The 16,688-nt window shown below is 42.4% G+C and overlaps 1 pseudogene; it reads left to right on the top strand.

Annotated features, from left to right (window-relative positions):
- The first annotated feature begins 7,998 nt into the window (after nucleotides 1-7,998).
- Nucleotides 7,999-8,642, top strand: LOC149970283 (uncharacterized; annotated as a pseudogene).
- The last annotated feature ends 8,046 nt before the right edge of the window (nucleotides 8,643-16,688 follow it).

The raw sequence follows: 16,688 nt of genomic DNA, 5'->3' as shown, positions 1-16,688 counted from the left end.
TCTGTATAACCCCCCTACCTTGTCACAACATAATGTATTCAGAAGGAAAGAAATTCCACAAATTAACTTTTAACAAGGTACACCTGTTAATTTAAATGCATTCCAGGTTATTACCTCATGAAGCTGGTTGAGAGAATGCCAAGAGTGTGCAAAGCTGTCATCAAGGCAAAGGGTGACTGAGGAATCTCAAATATAAAATATATTTTGATTTGTTCAACACTTTGTTTTGTCCTTTGTGTGTTATTTAATAGTGTTGATGTCTTCACCATTATTCTACAATGTAGAAAATAGTAAAAATAAAGAAAAACTTAGATGAGTCGGTGTGTCCAAACTTTTGACTGGTACTGTACATTTGTGAACCTATCTAGGATCACCATGAAGAGAATGCAAATCATATCTATAATTATGCATTCCTGTGTCGTGCAGATCAGGGACGCGTGCTGAAATTGCTGCAAATCTGTTACAGGATGTAAATCCACTTCACTTGTTGTAGTTCAATAACCAAAATATATGTTTTTTTCAAAGTCAATGTGGAATCTTATTTCAGAGCAGATATTTAACCGTTTATGGAAATCGTGAACACATAAACCACTGAAGGAGATTTTACCGACATTCTGTTACCAAACTTTGCATCTGCACAGTTCTTCCAGAATGTGTTTCTTGTCAAATGTTCCGTGTAAATTGATGAAAGTTGTCCTTTGTGCATAGAGTTGTATGGTTTGTTATACTTTGAAATATTTTAAGTGAAAGTCCCCGCACAATTCTGTTACCGTGAATTGCCTGTGTGTGTGTGTGTGTGTGTGTGTGTGTGTGTGTGTGTGTGTGTGTGTGTGTGTGTGTCCCACCCTGGTAACAGTATGTGTGTGTGTGGCTCTGCTGTTGGATGGGCATGTCAAAACTGTCAGGATTTAACTAATCAAATTCCCACACACACTACCGGCTGCTTCCTCTCCCACACTATTCCTTCACACACACACACACATCCATCTTTCTCCACAACTAGATGGTTATGTGGGAGGTGTAGGTCTGATTGACCACTTCATACAGAACAGGACACACACACACACACACACGGAAGTACATATTCCATACTCCACATACGTTACAAAATAGGTGAAAGTGACAAGGACAGAGAGCGAGTAAGGAAGGGAAAGATAAATAGAGAAACCATTGTGAATTCACCAGATGTACTGGGGATTGCAGACTAGAGGCTCCAGTGTGTTCTCCTGTGATTTAGTTCTGCCCATCTTCAGAGGGCATACTGTTGTCTCAATGACGAATCCCAGTCAGTCCTTTCATTAGGGATGTTTCTACTGGCTCTAGATTGTCACTAGTAATTAGCTCAGCCTTTATAAACCACAGCTTGCGAAACACTGAACAGAGGCAAGATGGGGGGTGGGGGGAGCCTGGGGGGGACAGGCTCCGAGTGCTGAATAATTTGATTTGGATTTAGTGTTGCTCAGAAGAATGACACAATTTCAACTGGGATTAATACGGATTTAATTCAATCTGGCCCGGCCCCGAAATAGCCCTCCCCATGTCCTGCTGTTCGCCTGCAAGCACCTGCTGTTCGCCTGCAAGCACAGCTGCATCTGGCATGGGGTAGGGGGGTTTCTTGGTTGTGTGGGGTCTAAGAATGTGTGTGCGCGCGTGCGTGTGTGTGTGTGTGTGCCGTTTTCTCTGACATCGCCTCAGCATGTCGCTGCCTGCTTCATCTATTTAATTATAGACTAAATGCCTGGAGCTTGTTTGCTATCAGAGTACCAAAACTAATGTCTCTCTTTCATCTTGCGCTCTCTCGTTTCACTCTTTCTAATGTTCATTGCATGTCTACAGTATATCTGTTAATTGCAAAATCTTATAATCATCTGAAGAGAACGGACGGCCTATAAATCTATACAGGAACATCTGTACATTACAATCGACTAATTCTCCATTGTCTGCACATGCAACTCCACTGTATTTCGGGTCCTTAATGACGTCCAGTTCAATGTGTCGACTGCACTGCACTACTGTACAACCTCCTATGTCCTGCATGCCCTCAGAGCCCCTCATATCCGTCACTCAACACATCTGCTGTCCTCTCCTTAATCTTGTTACAATGGAGCCTGGGTGTAGCTAGCTTCAGCCTTTAAGGATAGTGTTGTGCAAGAGGAAAGAGTAAGATGACTAAATAGTAGTGCTGAGAGATTCGTGCTTTCTGAGGTCGGTTCAGGTTTCTTATACAAAACAAGAATCACAGCTTCAATTTCGGTTTCGGTAATTCTTTTTTTTTAACATGAAATGCATTATGAGATAATGACGTTACAATGATTTTTAGAGCTTTTTCATAGAAATTCCAAAGCCAGAATGAGTGAACATTCAATTGCCCAAACTTTGAAAATATTCCATTGTCTGTGTAATGTCCGTATTGGATGGACATCAATAGAACAAAAGGATATTACGATAAAACATCATTTTTATTTGAAATATGCAGAAATCGCTCCACCATTTCCTGGTTGCTAAAATTACAACAGTTTGCCTAATTTCAGTTTGTGACAAAAACAAGCAAGTATAGTGTAGAGAATCACTGTACCATCTAAACCTCTGTGAAATATTGTATTTTCAGCTGTTTGAAGCTGGTATACAAAACCAAAAGTAAAACAAAAAACTTCAGCATGGGAAGCATAGAAGTAGCGCACATAGACTTGCTTTCAATGCGAATGACAGATCTATAACTCACATTTCTATGTTCATTTGGTCGGGTCGCACAAAACGTTACATATTGCAGCTTAAAAGTGATCATCTCATCTCTGCTCAGGCAGTAGCAATCAGCCAGCCAGGCCATGCAAACATTACGTCCTCCCCATACTGTACTGTCTTTAGTCATCCTATTTAGCTAGCCTGCCTAAGTATGCTGCAGAGCTGTCACTCTCGTCTTTGTGTTATGCACAATCCTCTCTCATGCAGTTTATGCAGTCTGTGTGTATCTTTCCTAACGTAGGAGGCATAAAATTAAAGTGGAACAGGCCAGAGATCCGTACATAATGACGAGATGCTCATGTTTCCGCTCTCACGATGGTAGTCGTTGTCCCAAAGGCGGGAAGGCAAGCGACAAGCTTAGGTCCAAAATAAGCCCATACAAATGAATTGTGCTTATTTTTTGACAGATTTTGACGAGAGTGAAACCTCTCGCTTCGCCTATTCCTCTCTGATCTCTCTCAGAGACAGAAATATCTGCCCAAATGGATTATGGTCATTGTAGTTAATTACCACGTTTCTGCGCTGAACTAGGTTGAATATTTGCTTAATGAAAGCTACCACTCCCTTCAGCCCAACGTCCCACATAGTTCTTAACTTGATTTCTCAGATTTCTCCCATGAATAATTTGATTTCTCTCTAGAGAAACGGCACGTTGGACTCACACAAAAAAAAGTAATTGAACCGACGTCGGGCAATACGTTTTTTAATAACCCCCCCAAAAAATGTGGGTTAATCGCATAGCACCCAGTAACATTTCAAAGTTTTGGAAATTCACTTTTGAAAGTTTTTCATTGCAAGAATTGAAGAGAGAATTTCACTTTTACAAGTTTTCAGTCAGGTGAAGTATTCTGAGCAATACAGGAGACGACTGGCTGTGCTGCACAATAGGTCATTATGCACTGACCCTGTCCTTACAGAGGAAAGGCAGAGCAAAAACAAGGTAACTGCCGGAAGCACTCAAGTTGACAGACTGAGAGGGGAAGATGTGAGTCACCTCCAGTTGAAAGAGCTAGTAGCACTGCAAATAGCACTGCAGCTACAGTTGAGTACACAAAGGAAAGGCTTCTGCACTTCAAATCAAACTTTATTTGTCACATGCGCCGGATACAACAGGTGTATATCTTACCGTGAAATGCTTACTTACAAGCCCTTAACAAACAATGCAGTTTTAAGATAAAAAATAAGTGTTAAGTAAAAATAGAAAAGTAAAAAATAAAATAACAAATAATTAAAAGCAGCAGTAAAATAGCAGTAGCGAGGCTGTATACAGGAGGTACCGGTACAGTGTCAATGTGCAGGGGCACCGGTTAGTGGAGGTAATTGAGGTAATATGTACATGTAGATAGAGTTAAAGTGACTAAGCATAGATAATAAACAGAGAGTAGCAGCAGCGTACAATGCAAATTGTCTGGGTTGCCATTTGATTAGCTGTTCAGGAGTCTTATGGCTTGGGGGTAGAAGCTGTTATGACGCCTTTTGGACCTAGTCTTGGCGCTCTGGTACCGCTTGCCGTGCGGTAGCAGAGTGAACAGTTTATGACATGGGTGGCTGGGAGTCTTTGTACATTTTTAGGGGCTTCCTCTGACACCACCTGATATAGATGTCCTGAATGGCAGGAAGCTTTGCCCCAGTGATGTACTGGGTCATACACTCTACCCTCTGTAGGTTGTTATACCAGGCAGCTCTCAATGGAGCAGCTGTAGAACTGGGGGGAATAGGCTTTGTCGTGCCCTCTTCACGACTGTCTTGGTGTGTTTAGACCATGATAGTTTGTTGGTGATGCGGACACCAAGGAACTTGAAGCTCCAAACCTGCTCCACTACAGCCCCGTTGATGAGAATTGTGGCGTGCTCGGTCCTCCTTTTCCTGTAGTCCACAATCATCTCATTTGTCTTGAACATGTTGAGGGACAGGTTGTTGTCCCTATAGGCTGTCTCGTCGTTGTCGGTGATCAGGCCTACCACTGTTGTGGCGTCGGCAAACTTACTGATGGTGTTGGAGTCGTGCTTGGCCACACAGTCATGGGTGAACAGGGAATTCAGGAGGGGACTGAGCACACACCGCTGAGGGGCCCCAGTGTTGAGGATCAGCGTGGCGGATGTATTGTTAACTACCCTTACCACCTGGGGTCGGCCCGTCAGGAAGTCCAGGATCCAGTTGCAGAGGGTGGTGTTTAGTCAATGGATCCTTAGCTTAGTGATGAGCATTGAGGGCACTATGGTGTTGAATGCTGAGCTGTAGTCAATGAATAGCATTCTCAGGTTGGTGTTTGTCCAGGTGGGAAAGGGCAGTGAGGAGTGCAATAGAGATTGCATCATCTGTGGATCTGTTGGGGCTGTATGCAAATTGGAGTGGGTCTAGGGTTTCTGGGATAATGGTGTTGATGTGAGCCATGACCAGCCTTTCAAAGCACTTCATGGCTACAGACGTGAGTGCTACGGGTCGGTAGTCATTTCGACAGGTTACCTTAGTGTTCTTGGGCACAGGAACTATGGTGGTCTGCTTGAAACATGTTAATATTACAGACTCGGTCAGGGAGAGGTTGAAAATGTCAGTGAAGACACTTTCCAGTTGGTCAGTGCATGCTCGGAGTACACGTCCTGGTAATCCGTCTGGCCCTCCGGCCTTGTGAATGTTGACCTGTTTAAAGGTCTTACTCACATCGGATATGAAGAGCATGATCACACAGTCATCAGGAACAGCTGATGCTCTCATGCATGCTTCAGTGTTGCTTGCCTCGAAGCAAGCATAGGCTTTGTCTTGAGAGAGTGTGGCCAGCCTAAAAACTCTAACGTCAAAAGATTGGACAATGGAACATTCATTTCTGACGTCCATATATTAAGAATGGTCCGGGGGTGTCTAAAGAATAATCCTGTCAAATTGTTATTATTTTGTGATGTCAATAAGACGGTATAACAAAGTAACTGCATCTCTGAAAGTGTACAGATCCTATGTATCAAGTTTACCTTTAAATGCTGTATAAAATATATGATTAAATATGAGAATACTTTTGTGAAGATAGCAATGTGATTTTAGCCTTCTAAATGAGAATAGTTTTTCTATAAACTTGGGCCTAGTCATTTAGCTCATCTGGCAGGTTTGTGTCACTTGGCAGCTCACAGCTGTGCTTCCCTTTGTACTCTATAATAGTTTGCAATCCCTGCCACTGTAACGGATGTGAAACGCTAGCTTAGTTAGCGGTGGTGTGCACTAAATAGTGTTTCAATCGGTGACGTCACTTGCTCTGAGACCTTGAAGTAGTGGTTCCCCTTGCTCTGCAGGGGCCGCGGCTTTTGTGGAGCGATGGGTAACAATGCTTCGTGGGTGACTGTTGTTGATGTGTGCAGAGGGTCCCTGGTTCGCGCCCGGGTATGGGCGAGGGGATGGTCTAAAGTTGTACTATTAGACCACATCCAACGAGCGTCGGAGCCGGTGTAGTACGATTCAATCTTGGTCGTGTATTGATGGTTCGTCAGAGTGCATTCGGGATAGAGTCCCGCTCCTTGAAAGCTGCAGCTCTACCCTTTAGCTCAGTGCGGATGTTGCCTGTAATCCATGGCTTCAAGTTGGGCTATGTACTGCTATGTACTGGTCACTGTGGGGATGACGTCGTCTGTGCACTTATTGATGAAGCCAGTGACTGATTTGGTGTACTCCTCAAGTCCATCGGAAGAATCCCGGAACATATTCCAGTCAGTGCTAGCAAAACAGTCCTGTAGCCTAGCATCTGCGTCATCTGACCACTTCTTTATTGACCGAGTCACTGGTGCTTCCTGCTTAAATTTTTACTTGTAAGCAGGAATCAGGAGGATATAATTATGGTCAGATTTGCCGAATGGAGGGCAAGGGAGAGCTTTGTACGTGTCTCTGTGTGTGGAGTAAAGGTGGTCTGGTGGCACATTTAACATGCTGATAGAAATTAGGTAAAACTGATTTACGTTTCCCTGCATTAAAGTCCCCGGCCACTAGGAGTACCACCTTTGGATGAGCGTTTTCCTGTTTGCTTATGGCCCTGTACAGCTCATTGAGTGCCGTCTTAGTACCAGCATCGGTGTGTGGTGGTAAATAGAGAGCCCCGAAAAATATAGATGAAAGCTCTCTTGGAAAATAATGTGGTCCACAGCTCATGAGATACTCTACCTCAGGCGAGCAAAACCTTGAGACTTCCTTAATATTAGATTTCATGCACCAGCTGATGTTTACAAATATACAGACTGCCACTCCTTGTCTTACCGGAGGAAACTGTTCTATCTTTCCAATGTAGAGTAAACCCCGCCAGCTGTATGTTATCTGTGTCGTCGTTCAGCCACGACTCAGTGAAACATAAGATACAGTTTTTAATGTCCCGTTGGTAGGATAGTCTTGATCATAGCTTGTCTATTTTGTTATCCAATGATTGTATATTGGCTTATATGACTGATGGTAGAGGCAGATTACCAACTCGCCGTCTCTTTCTCTTGCGAATGGTGGTGATTTGGGCCTTTGTCGGGTGTCTGAGGTAAATCCTTCACGTCCGACTCGTTAAAGAAAAAAATCTTTGTCCAGTACGAGGTGAGTAATCGCTGTCCTGACATCCAGAAGCTCTTTTCGGTCATAAGAGACAGTGGCAGAAACATCATGTACAAAATAAGTTACAAATAACGTGAAAGAACACACACAATAGCACAATTGGTTAGGAGTCCGTGAAAGGGCAGCCATCCCCTCCAGCGCCATTCTGCCTTCAGGTTAATATACTGCCCCAGTACGTCAAGTTAGGACTCAAATGAACATACTGCTGAATGTATTTTGTTATTATAACTTGGAGTGTGTAAAGTGTACACTTGTAGATCCATCGAATGTAAACATATTGAGAAACATGGCATAGAAATAAACACACAGTGTTCAGACCCCTTCACTTTTCCCACATTTTGTTACGTTACAGTCTTGTTCTAAAATGGATTAAATAAAGAAAATTCCTCAGCAATCACCACACAATGCCCCATAATGACAAAGCGAAAACAGGTTTGTAGACATGTTTGCTAATTTATATAAAAACAGATGTTCAATAGAAACAGGATACACCTGAGCTCAATTTCGAGTCTCATGCCAAAGGGTCTAAATACTTATGTAAAATTCAGACCCTTTGGCATGAGACTCGAAATTTGATTGGAGTCCACCTGTGGTAGATTCAATTGATTGGACATAATTTGGAAAGGCACACACCTGTCTATATAAGGTCCCACAGTTGACAGTGCATGTCAGAGCAAATATCAAGCGATGAGGTTGAAGGAATTGTCCGTAGAGCTCAGAGACAGGATTGTGTCGGGGCACAGATCTGGGGAAGGATACCAAAAATTTTTTGCATCATTGAAGGTCCCCAAGAACACAGTGGCCTCCATCATTTTTAAATGGAAGAAGTTTGGAACCACCAAGACTCTTCCTAGAGCTGGCTGCCTGGCGAAACTGAATAATAGGGGGAGAAGGGCATTGGTCAGGGAGGTGGCCAAGAACCAGATGGTCACTCTGACAGAGCTCCTGAGTTCCTCTGTGGAGATGGGAGAAACTTCCAGAAGAACAACCATCTCTGCAGCACTCCACCAATCAGGCCTTTATGGTAGAGGGGCCAGACGGAAGCCACTCCTAAATAAAAGGCACATGGTAGCCCGCTTAGAGTTCACAAAGAGGCACCTAAAGGACTCTCAGACCATGAGAAACAAGATTCTCTGTTCTGATAAAACCAAGATTGAACTCTTTGGCCTGAATGCCAAGCGTCACATCTGGAGGAAACCTGGCACCAACCCTACAGTGAAGCATGGTGGTGGCAGCATCATGCTGTGGGGATGTTTTTCATCGGCAGGGACTGGGAGACTAGACAGGATCGAGGGAAAGATGAAAGGAGCAAAGTACAGGGAGATCCTTGATGAAAACCTGCTCCAGAGTGCTCAGGACCTCAGACTGGAGTGAAAGTTCGCCTTCCAACAGGGCAACGACCCTAAGCACACAGCCAAGACAACACAGGAGTGTCTTCGGGACAAGTCTCTGAATGTCCTTGAGTGACCCAGCCAGAGCTCAGACTTGAACCCGATCAAACATCTCTGGAGAAACCTGAAAATAGCTGTGCAACAACTATCCAACCTGACAGAGCTTGAGAGGATATGCAGAGAAGAATGGGAGAAACTCCCCAAATTCAGGTGTGCCAAGCTTGTAGCATCATACAAAAGAAGACCCGAGACTGTAATCACTGCCAAAGGTGCTTCAACAAAGTACTGAGTAAAGTGTCTGAATACTAATGTAAATGTGATATTTCAGATTTTTATTTTTAATAAATTAGCAAACATTTCTAAAAAACTGTTTTTGCATTGTCATTAAGGGGTATTTTATGTAGAAAAAAATGATTTAATACAATTTAGAATAAGGTTGTAACCTAACAAATTGTAGAAAAAGCCAAGGGGTCTGAATACTTTCCGAAGGCACTGTATAAGAGGAGATACACCTCAGGTACGTACAGGCGAGTGACCTCATAATGTACCCTTCAGCTCCACCAATCACGTTCGCCCACCACCTTTAGGTATTGCCATGTGTATTGCAAAGTGTTTGTTCCGCTTCGTTAGCCGGCTGATTTTGCATTTAGAGTGTTGCTGACAGCGATTAGCAGTTAGCTGAGGCTAAATACCAGAGGAACAGTTTTGAAGAGCGGTTGACGTAGCCTTTGGGATGATGTTATAAGACTGTGTGATCTGACAGTTGAGCAGGCCCATGCTGCCTCTAATCACTATTGGCAGCTCTAACTGTGGCACTGGTTACAAACAACAACAATCCACCCTCTTCATTTCCCGCAATTAGCCCATACTTCCTGCTGATCTGATGCAGAGGGATTAGAGGGAAGGGGGGGATGTCTGTCGCTGGCCAGATGCTGACTGTTTCCCCTGTTTAGAGGTCAAGGCCTGGGCACTACTGGGTCGCACTTTGTGTAAGTGTACGTGTGTATGTGTGTGAGTGAGTATGATGTAGGGGACGACTTTATAGGGACAGATGACTAACTTTCCTAGGGGGAAGATGGGAAACACTGGAGTTGGAGGATGTAAAAAGTCAGTGCTCTGGTCTCAGTGTTCACATTTTGAGAGCTTGGGACTATAAGGTTCTTTCTGCATTTTTGTCTAAATTAAGTTATTGACATGGCCTTGTTCTGTTCAATGTTCTCTACCTATATAGTACTCCAAACACCCCAATTCATATTGTTGAGATCTAAAGAATGCAATATAAAAATTGCTGACATCAGTTAAGCCAATGAGGGTTCGGAATTTATAAGCACATTTTCTCAGAATCATCTTTTCGAAGATTGAACTTTATAGTCCCTAGCTCTCGACTTGTCTCATTCTGGTCTAACTGCTTTATTCCCTGGTTCACTCTAGTCTGAATACTCATCCAAGCCTCACTCTCCTCATAGTCTCCTCATTCTCCGTTCAGTGTCATTTCTCATTGGAGTGTTCACAATGCACTCTCTTTGTCTGAATTCCAATGCAGACACAGCATCAAACTCCATTGTTTGACACTCCCTTCCCCTTCAGACCTAATTTTTCTCTCTGTGTCCATCTCCTCTGAGGAACCTTGGAGCCCCCCTCCACTGCACTCCTGTGGAAGGAGACTCATTTGGAGGCTTTGAGTAGAGTTCTCTATTGCTCCAAGAGTTATCTCCTGCCTTAGTGGAGGGCTGTGAAAACAAGGTGCATTCCCCCCAGAGTTCACTGCTACCGCTCCACACACAGAGACAGAGACAGAGACAGAGAGAGAGAGAGAGAGCAGACCTAACCCACTCTATTAAATTAGTCAAAACAGGAACATTTTACATTTAGCTAGAAATGAATAAAGGAACATTTGCTCATGTGCTATCTACAGTGCATTCGCAAAGTATTCAGACCCCTTGACTTTTTCCACATTTTGTTACGTTACAGCCTTATTCTAAAATGTATTAAATAAAAATGTTTCCTCAACAATCTACACACAATACCCCATAATGACAAAGCAATAACAGGTTTTTAGAAATGTTAGCAAATTGATTAAAAATATTAAAAAACAGATACCTTATTTACATAAGTATTCAGACTCTTTACTATGAGACTCGATTTAACTCAGGTGAAACTTATTTCCATTGATTAACCTTTTGATGTTTCTACAACTTGACTGGAGTCCACCTGTGGTAGATTCAATTGATTGGACACGATTTGGAAAGGCACACACCTGGGAAAGGTCCCACAGTTGACAGTGCATGTCAGAGCAAAAACCAAGCCATGAGGTCGAAGGAATTGTCCGTACAGCTCCACGACAGGATTGGGCCGAGGCACAGATCTGGGGAAGGGTACCAACAAATTTCTGCAGCATTGAATGTCGACCAAGAACACAGTGGCCTCCATCATTCTTAAATGGAAGAAGTTTTGAGCAACCAAGACCGTTCCAAGAGTAGGCCACCCGGCCAAACTGAGCAATCGGGGGAGAAGGGCATTGGTCAGGGACGTGACCAAGACCCGATGGGACTGGGAGACTAGTCAGGACTAGTCATGATTGAGGGAAAGATAAAAGGAGCAAAGTACAGAGAGATCCTTGATGAAAACCTGCTCCAGAGGGCTCAGGACCTCAGACTGGGATGAAGGATCTCCTTCCAACAGGACAACGACCCTAAGCACACAGCCAATACAATGCAGGAGTGGCTTCGGGACAAGTCTGTGAATGTCCTTGAGTGGCCCAACCAGCACCCGGACTTGAACCCGATCAAACATGTATGGAGATACAACCTGACAGAGCTTGAGAAGATCTGCAGAGAGGAATGTGAGAAACGCCACAAATACAGGTGTTTCAATCTTGTAGTGTTATACTGAAGAAGACTAGAGGCTGTAATGGCTGCCAAAGGTGCTTCAACAAAGTACCTGAGTAAAGAGTCTGAATACTTATGTAAATGTGATATTTTATTTTTTTACAAACATTTCTAAAAAACTGCTTTTGCAAGGTCACTATGGGGTATTGTGTGTAGATTGATGAGGAAAAAACAATTGAATACATTTTAGAATAAGGCTGTAACGTAATTTTGGGGGGAAAAAAGTCAAGTGGTCTGAATATTTTCCGAATGCACTGTATATCCCCCCAATAGAATCCCTATACTTTCCATCCAACTTCAATGTTTACAATTTCTAGTCTCAGGGACATGTACTAGTCTGTGGCAACCTAAATGCCAGAACAGGATAAGAACCTGACACTCTTAGCATGCAGGGTGGCAAAAACCTACCTGGAAGTGTCAGAATTCCCTCCCAAATATGCACCCCTAGACACAACTTTGACAAAACAACCCACAAAAACGGGTCTCAACTGTCGCAAGCTGGGTCTGTACAAGGTCAATGGTAGGTTTTGAGGGGACTTTTACGGTAGGTACACCTGCAGCTCATCCCTTTGCAGTGGTACTGTAGATTCCTTTAATCACTGACCTCAACCCAGAGTCTCTGTGTTCACAGTCAGCCCACTGACACTCCTATCAGTTCACAGCAAAATCACAGTCTACTTGAACAGAGCAATACTCAATCATGAGGTACCAAAGCCAAAGGAACTTAGTAATATTAACAAATGCTCTAGATGGAAAGAAAGTAGTGTAGAAACCAACCAAAGAAACAATTAGGCAACAACAAATTCAATCCCTTTTTGACAACATACTGGACTGAACATTTCACTGTAATAGTGAAGGTGTAAACCTGGCAGTAGAAAACTTAAACAGTGTATTTGACCTCTCAACTTCACTATCACATCTAAAAAGTTCAAGCAGACAACCTAAGAAAATTAACATTAATGACAAATGGTTTGATGAAGAATGCAAAAACCTAAGAAAGAAATTGAGAAACCAATCCAACCAAAAAACATAGAGACCCAGAAAACCTGAGCCTACACCTTCACTATGGTTAATCACTTAAACAATACAGAAATAGACTACGGAAAAAGAGGGAACAGCTCGTAAGAAACCATCTTAATGTAATTGAAGAATCCATTTAATCTAACCACTTCTAGGAAAATTGAAACACACTAAACAAACAAAACGAAGAGTTGTCTATCCAAAATGGAGCTGTAAGGATAAACCACTTCTCCAGTCTTTTTGGCTCTATAACAAAGAACAAAGAACAAACAGCAAAAACATATACATGATCAAATACAAATCTTAGAATCAACTATTAAAGACTTCCAGAACCCACTGAATTCTCCAATGACATTGAATTAACTAAAGGACAAAATACAAACCCTCCAACCCAAAAAATACATGTGGTGTTGATGGTATACTAAATTAAATGATAAAAATATATATACAGTGCCTTGCGAAAGTATTCGGCCCCCTTGAACTTTAGTAATTTAGGTCAACATTGGATCATTCAGAGATCCTCACTGAACTTCTGGAGAGAGTTTGCTACACTGAAAGTAAAGGGCCTGAATAATTTTGCACGCCCAATTTTTCAGTTTTTGATTTGTTAAAAAAGTTTGAAATATCCAATAAATGTTGTTCCACTTCATGATTGTGACCCACTTGTTGTTGATTCTTCACAAAAAAATACAGTTTTATATCTTTATGTTTATGTTTTTTTATGAATCACATGTGAATCCTTAAAGAGCTGGGTGAGGCTAAAGCTTAAGAGGGTGTGAACGATGCTGAATGGGTGTGGACAAAGAAGAGCTCTCCAGTAGGTGTACCAAAACATTCAAGACTACAAGTTTATCAACTTTCAAAGCATCTCCACTTTTATCCAATGTAAAAAAAAAAAAAAAAACGATTTCAAACTTTGCTCCATAAAACCTAATCGAACCGGTCAGTCACAAATGTCTACTGTTTGTTGATGATCTGATACTTCTGTCCCCAACCAAGGAGGGCCTATCTTCTGTACAGATTCTGTCAGACCTGGGCCCTGACAGTAAATCTCAGTAAGACAAAAATAATGGTGTTCCAAAAAAGGTCCAGTTGCCGGGATCACAAATACAAATTCCATCTAGACATCGTTGCCCTAGAGCACACAAAAAACTATAGTTCCTCGGCCTAAACAGCAGTACCACAGGTAACTTCCACAAAGCTGCGAACGATCTGAGAGACAAGGCAACAAGGGCCTTCTACGCCATAAAAAGGAACATAAAATTTGACATACCAAATTAGGATCTGACAAAAAAATACTTGAATCAGTTATAGAACACATTGCCCTTTATGGTTGTGAGGTCTGAGGTCCGCTCACCAACCAAGAATTCACAAAATGGGATAAACACCAAATTGAGACTCTGCAAAAATATTGTCTGTGTACAACGTAAAACACCAAATAATGCATGCAGAGCAGAATTAGACCGATACCCGCTAATTATCAAAATCCAGAAGAGATGTTAAATTCGACAACCACCTAAAATGAAACGATTCCCAAAACTTCCATAACAAAGGCATCACCTGCAGAGAGATTAACCTGGAGAAGAGTCCCCTAAGTAAGCTGGTCCTGGGGCTCTGTTCACAAACACAATCAGACACCACAGAACTTCAACACTAGTCAACCAAACCAAATTATGAGAAAACAAAAAGATAATTCCTTGACACATTGGAAAGAAAAAAAACAGAGCAAACTAGAATGCTATTTGGCCCTAAACAGAGAGTACACCGTGGTAGAATACCTGACCACCGTGACTGACCCAACATTAAGGAAAGCTTTGACTATGTACAAACTCAGTGAGCATAGCCTTGCTATTGAGAGAGGCTGCCGTAGGAAGACCTGGCTCTCAAGAGAAGACAGGTTATGTGCACACTGGCCAAAAAGGGAGGTAAAAACTGAGCTACATATCCTAACCTCCTGCCAAATCTATGACCATATTAAAGACACATATTTCCATCAGACTACACAGACCCACAAAGAATTTGAAAACAAATCCAATTTTGATAAACTCTCATATCTATCGTGTGAAGTACCACAGTGTGCCATCGCAGCAGCAAGGTTTGTGACCTGTTGCCACAGGAAAATGGCAACCAGTGAAGAAATACACAAATAAACGCAAATACAACCCATATTTATGTTTATTTATTTTCCTTTTGTACTTGAACTTATATCGTTACAACACTGTACATAGCCATAATATGTCATTTGAAATGTCTCTATTCCTTTGGAACTTTTGTGAGTGTAATGTTTACTGTTAATTTTTTATTGTTAATTTTACTTTATTTTTATTTTTTTATAATCTCTTTCACTTGCTTTGGAATTGTAAACATATGTTTCTCATGCCAATAAAGCCCTTTGAATTTAATTGAGAGAGATGTCTCTGACAACCCAACCCCATACCAGCCATGGCATTCCATCTACCTCTGTCAGTGAACGAGCCCAAGGAATGAGAGTTGAGAGTGAAGATGAGAAAAAGTGGTAAAAAAATAATAATGAAGCGAAGGAAGGGGGGTGGGGGGGTTAGAGGTGGTCTACAGACATGAGAGAGCGAGAGTCATCAGGGACTAGTGATAAACCAACCCCCTCCCTCCCTTAACATGGCCACTCATTTAATTTCAAATCCTCTCTGTCTCCCCCGCCCTCTTTGCGTTTGGATGCCGTTTGAAAGGAAACACAACATTCCATCACATTAGAAGAGGTGTTCCAGTCTGAAGTCAATGAGACTCTCTCCCTCTCTCTTTTTACCTTCTTCCCTGCTTAGCGCCGAGCTAAAACAGTGAGCTTCCCCCAGCGCAGCATGCCTAAGGTCAGTCTCTCTCAGAGCAGGCTTAGAGAGGAGCTCTCTGGCACAGCGACCATGCTCCTCTCCTCGAACCCGTGGCCACGAGCTGCATTGCCGCTCTCAAGGGGAAAGGGGAGAGAGATTGAAAGGGGAAAGAGGAGGGGGAAGGAGAGGGGAGATAGAAAGCACAAAAACAAGGTAACAAAGGCCCAGAAATGAGCAGCTTAAAAGCTTAGCCGGCATTAGAGACGCGTCATTTTCCATTGAAACCACTGGGCTGCTCTAAACCGACAGGAGTTGAGCGGTGTGCCCTAAGAACAATGAAACTTTATTTTATTATTTATCTAGAGCTTGGAATGTTGGTATTTTGTTAGGGTCCCCATTAGCTGTTGCAAAAGCAGCAGCTCCTCTTCCTGGGGTCAACAGAAAACATGAAACATGACATTATACAGAACGTTAATAGACCAGAACAGCTCAAGGACAGAACTACATACATAAAAATAACAAAAGGCACACATAGCCTACATATCAATACCAATACATACACACAAACTATCTACATTAGGTCAAATAGGGAAGAGGGGTTGTGCCGTGAGGTGTTGCTTTATCTGTTTATTGAAACCAGGTTTGATGTTCATTTGAGCAATATGAGATGGAACGTAGTTCCATGCAATAATGGCTCTATATAATACTGTACACTTTCTTGAATTTGTTCTGGACTGTGAAAGGACCCCTGGTGGCATGTCTGGTGGGGTAAGTGTGTGTGTCAGAGCTGTATGCAAGTTGACTATGCAAACAATTTGGGATTTTCAACACATCAATGTTCCTTATAAAAAGAAGTGATGCAGTCAGTCTCTCCTCAAATCTTAGCCAAGAGAGACTGGCATGCATAGTATTTATATCAGCCCTCTGATTACAATGAAGAGCAAGACATGCCGCTCTGTTCTGGGCCAGCTGCAGCTTAACTAGGTCTTTCCTTGTAGCACTCGACCACACAACCGGACAATAATCAAGATAAGAAAAAACTAGAGCCTGGAGGACTTGCTTTGACTAGTTGACTTGCTTTGACTAGCTAGTATTTATTTCATTCATAATTCCCATTGTCCCCCGAGGCAATGATATAAACAATAAACGTCTAAGTAGGATATATAGTGAGTGTCCCGATTTTGAAGGCTTATTGACAAGGATGCCGTCAAGACATTAAAACACGTTTTACAGAAACTCCACTTCAAACATGAAGGAAAATAATCTGTCCACAT

The sequence above is a fragment of the Oncorhynchus mykiss genome, chromosome 30 (genome assembly GCF_057628025.1).
Source record: "Oncorhynchus mykiss isolate SJ-2025 chromosome 30, ASM5762802v1, whole genome shotgun sequence".
Classification (NCBI taxonomy): Eukaryota; Metazoa; Chordata; class Actinopteri; order Salmoniformes; family Salmonidae; genus Oncorhynchus; species Oncorhynchus mykiss.
Note: the sequence above shows the minus strand (reverse complement) of the source record. Positions and strands in the feature narration are given on the sequence as shown.